This window comes from Nycticebus coucang, chromosome 8 (assembly GCF_027406575.1).
Source record: "Nycticebus coucang isolate mNycCou1 chromosome 8, mNycCou1.pri, whole genome shotgun sequence".
NCBI lineage: Eukaryota > Metazoa > Chordata > Mammalia > Primates > Lorisidae > Nycticebus > Nycticebus coucang.
In genome coordinates, this window is record NC_069787.1 from 117,295,128 (window position 1) to 117,299,593 (window position 4,466).

The 4,466-nt window shown below is 43.9% G+C and overlaps 1 non-coding gene across 1 annotated transcript; it reads left to right on the forward strand.

Annotated features, from left to right (window-relative positions):
- The first annotated feature begins 3,321 nt into the window (after positions 1–3,321).
- LOC128592987 (U7 small nuclear RNA) lies at positions 3,322–3,381 on the forward strand. The gene has a single exon (XR_008382180.1). It is a non-coding gene; the product is annotated as a U7 small nuclear RNA (small nuclear RNA).
- The last annotated feature ends 1,085 nt before the right edge of the window (positions 3,382–4,466 follow it).

Genomic DNA, 4,466 nt, shown 5'->3' on the forward strand with positions numbered 1-4,466 from the left:
ATCCTAGTTTCTCTGAGGTAGATACTACCTGTCAGTAGAGTCAAGTTGAGATCACCTTCATCCTCTGTACTGCTGGGCTTCAGAGATGATGATACTAGGAAGTTGGCCTTCCAGTAACACTCAGATTAGCAAGACGGATGGAAGATGCACCAGAGAAGAAAAATAAAATAAATCCTCCCTACTTCTTCCATCCTCCAGAGAAATATCTTGAGACAATCATGGAAAAGTCCCTCTCTAGTCCCTACCATGACCCTCAGAACACACTTGGCATCCCACAGAAAATATGCAGAATCACACAATCACCTGACTCTTCAATTAAGAATATTCCACCAACTTTAAATGATTTCCAATAAATTTACTGAAGTGCAATAAATAAAATCTTTTTTGTTTTGTTTGTTTTATTTCATTTTGTTTCTTAAGGCGGGTGGAAGAGACTGCCAGAGTTGGAGTTTTGTTTTGGAGGGTTGATTGGTGGTGGTGGTTCTTTTTCTTTCTTCCTTTTTTTTTTTTTAACTAGAATTATATCAAATTGTTAAGAATATTGTCAATTTTAACTTTTAAGCTCATTTGTTTTAGGCTTCTGGCTTGGCGCCTATAGTTCAGCAGCTAGGGTGCCAGCCACATGCACCAGAGCTGGCGGGTTTAAACCCAGCCCAAGCCTGCCAAACAACAATGACAACTGCAACAACGACGACAACAACAACAAAATAGCCAGCTCGGTTGCCTGTAGCTCAGTGAGTAGGGCACCAGTCAAATACACCAAAGCTGGCAGGTTCAAAAGTGGCCCGGGACTGCTAAACAACAATGACAACTGTAACCAAAAAAATAGCCAGGCATTGTGGCAGGCACCTGTAGTCTCAGCTACTTGGGAGGGTGAGGCAAGAGAATCACTTAAGCCCAAGAGTTGGAGGTTGCTGTGAGCTGTGATACTACAGCACTCTACTGAGGGTGACATAGTAAAACTCTGCCTCAAAAATAAATAAATAAGGCTCAGCACCTGTGGCTCAAGTGGCTAAGGCACCAGCCACATACACCTGAGCCCGTGGGTTCAAATCCAGCCCAGTCCGCCAAACAACAATGATGGCTGCAACCAAAAAATAGCCGGGCGTTGTGGTGGGCGCCTATAGTCCCAGCTACTTGGGAGGCTGAGGCAAGAGAATTGCTTGAGCCCAGGAGTTGGAGGTTGCTGTGAGCTGTGATGCCACAGCTCTCTACCCAGGGTGACAGCTTGAGGCTCTGTCTCAAAAAAGAAAAGAAGGAAGGAAGGAAGGAAGGAAGGAAGGAAGGAAGGAAGGAAGGAAGGAAGGAAGGAAGGAAGGAAGGAAGGAAGGAAGGAAATAAGGCTTCTTTTTTTTGGTGACAGAGTCTTACTCTGTCACCCTGGGTACAGTGTCATGGAGTCATAGCTCAGAGCAACCTCAAACTCTTGGATTGGGGCAATCTTCTTGTCTCAGCCCCCTGAGTAGCTTGGGACTTCACGCTTATGCCATAACACAAAAACTATCCACACATAAAAGTATCCAGTTTTTCTATTTTCATTAGAGATGAGGCCTCACTCTTGCTCAGGCTAGTCTTGAACCTGTGAACTCAGGCAATCCACCCGCCTCAGCCTCCCAGAGTGCTAGGATTACAGGGATGAGCTAGCAAACCCAGCTGCAAAAAAAGGCTTTTTCAACCACAACATAATCTTACATAATCTAACAAGTACACAAATACTTGTGTAATACAAAATACTCAAGAAAGAATATGCCTTCCATGGAGATGTGCTGGCCATTTCACTCTTCCCACTGATCTTTGAGAACCTCTGTCCTTGCTAATCTCAGAATTTCATATTGAAATTTTGTTCCTTTCTACCTGAACTCCAGGCATAAAGGCCACCCTGTCTTCAGTTCTAAGCTCCTTTTCTGTGACCTTCACACAAATTGCTGCATCATCTTGTGGTCTTTCCAAGCTGACCTCAAGTCATCAGATGTTAACTGAACATCAAATATAGGCAAGATTTTTACCTAAGATAATCATGAAGACTCCCTCCCTTCTGGGTTCTAATAGAAGTCAGGCATCAAGGGCCAAACAGATGGTTAAAATGTGCACATCAGCACAGTTATTTGTAATCAGTCTCTTACCCTGATATTTGGCTCATGTGCCCTTCACCTCTCTTTACTGAGCTCCACGCCAGCATATCAATCTGAGATTGGACATCTTCACCTTAACACCCACCGTATCTAAAACTCATAGTGTCTAAAATAAAATCCATTGTCTTCTACCACGCAACCTGTTCTTCCTCCCTCTTGAATCTAGTCACCTAAAAAGCCTGTCAAATCCACTCGCTAGCTTTCTCATCCCCATGGCCTCCTTACAATTTCCCAGGCCCATACCTTACTTCAGACTATCATTATTTCTCTTTTGAACTTCTGAAATATGATAATCATCATATTTTAATAATAATAGCAAGCCTGTTTCGAGAGCTTTCTATAGGGCAGGCTCTGACCTAAGCACTTTATATGTATTGTTTCTCTTCATCATCACAGCTATTACTATTTTTGATTTACAGAGGAGGAAAGCAGGTCAATGGAGAGCCTAAGGAATTGCCCAAGCACAGAGTTGCCAAGTGGTAGAGGCGGTTCTGAATCTCAGCACTCCGAATCCGGAGCTTGCCCTCATCATGACCCCAGTGCAATGCTGCCTTCTGAGCTGCGGACTTCCTCCTTCTAGAGAACTCCCCTTCAGTTCACCCTCCATACCATTGCCAGAATGGACTTTCTAAAATGCAAAGCTGGTTATTTTCAGTTACTGGCTTTGAATCCTTCAATGGCTTCCGTTTCTCGCAGGATAAAACTTTATGGGACCGAGGACCACAAACCCCGCAGGTTAGGGGCGGCGCCTGTGGCTCAAGGAGTAGGGCGCCGGTCCCATATTCCAGAGGTGGCTGGTTCAAACCTAGCCCTGGCCAAAAAAAAAAAAAAAAAACCCCGCAGGTTGTGGCGCTGCCTTTTTCTGCAGCTGTCTCTCTTTGTGCCTCTTCTCCTTCATCTTTTTACTTTAGCACGTGTAACTACGTGCTGCAATCAGAATGTGCCACTCCGTTCCGTGCCTCCAAGCTGCCACATGTGCTGTTCCCTCTACACAGAATATCTTTCTTCCTCAGTTTCTCCATGATCCTTCCCATTCAAACTCCTATGTATTTTTCAAGGGATGTTCCTGGAGACCTCCCCACCACCCCCTCCCAAAACACAGACTCGTCAGGCAAAAATCATTTACTGAATGTGAATGTTCAATTTGTCAAGTGACCAACTTACCAAATTTATTAGAAATTTAAAAATGGAGTGTTACAGCTTCTAGAATATGTCTAGCAGGTTTTCCCGTCTCTGCTGGGAGACTCCTTTCCATGCCCCCCCAAAAAAAACTTAAGATGTTTAAAGATATAGAAAGTTTAAACAGTTCATCTTAGATAGGAAGATTTGTACAGCTTTTTGAAGATTGGTATGAGGTCGTCATTGCCCAGATAAATTAATTGATCTCATTGATGCCAAGATCCTGACCCACAGACTCTTCGGTCCTTTCTGTGTGGCCTCTGTAACCATGCTTACACTGGTCTGATGCATTTACACCCACAGGGGTAATTATTTCACATGTCTGAGGTCCCCAGAAAATTGTGAGTTCCAAAAAGTTCTGGCCTATTTTTCTTTCTCATCCTGTACGCAGTGGAATATGGTGTATGGTAAAATTTCATTAAATACCATATTAAAATGAATGAGCAGGGCAGCACCCATAGCTCAGTGGGTAGGGCACTGGCCACATACAGCAAAGCTGGAGTTTCGAACCCAGCCAGGGCCTGCTAAAACAACAATGACAACAAAATAGCTGGGTGTTGTGGTGGGCCCCTATAGTCCCAACTTCTTGGGAGGCTGAGGCAAGAGAATAGCTTAAGCCCAAGAGTTTGAGGTTGCTATGAGCTATGACACCACAGCACTCTACCCAGGACGACAGTTTGAAACTGTCTCAAAAAAAAAAAAAAAAGAATGAGCACTCATGTATTACTCCTTTTCATTCGTACAGAAAGATAAATTATTATACAAAAGAAATATACATTCTAGGGCCAGGCATGGTGGCTCATGCCTGTAATCCCAGCACTTGAGAGGCTGAGGCAGGTGGATTGCCTGAGCTCACAAGTTTGACCAGCCTGAGCCAGAGTGAGACCCTGTCTCTAAAAATAGCCGGTGTTGTGGTTGGCACCAGTAGTCCCACCTACTCTGGAGGCTGAAGCAAGAGAGTCACTTAAGCCCAGGAGTCTGAGGTTGCTGTGAGCTATAACGCCATGGCACTCTACCAAGGGTGACAAAGTGTGACTCTGAGTCAAAAAAAAAAGAAATACTCATTCTAGAAACTTCAAAGGTGTATAATACAGAAAGTGCCAAAAATGTGTGCACTTTTTGTTTTTTTTTGTAGAGACAGAGTCTCACTTTATC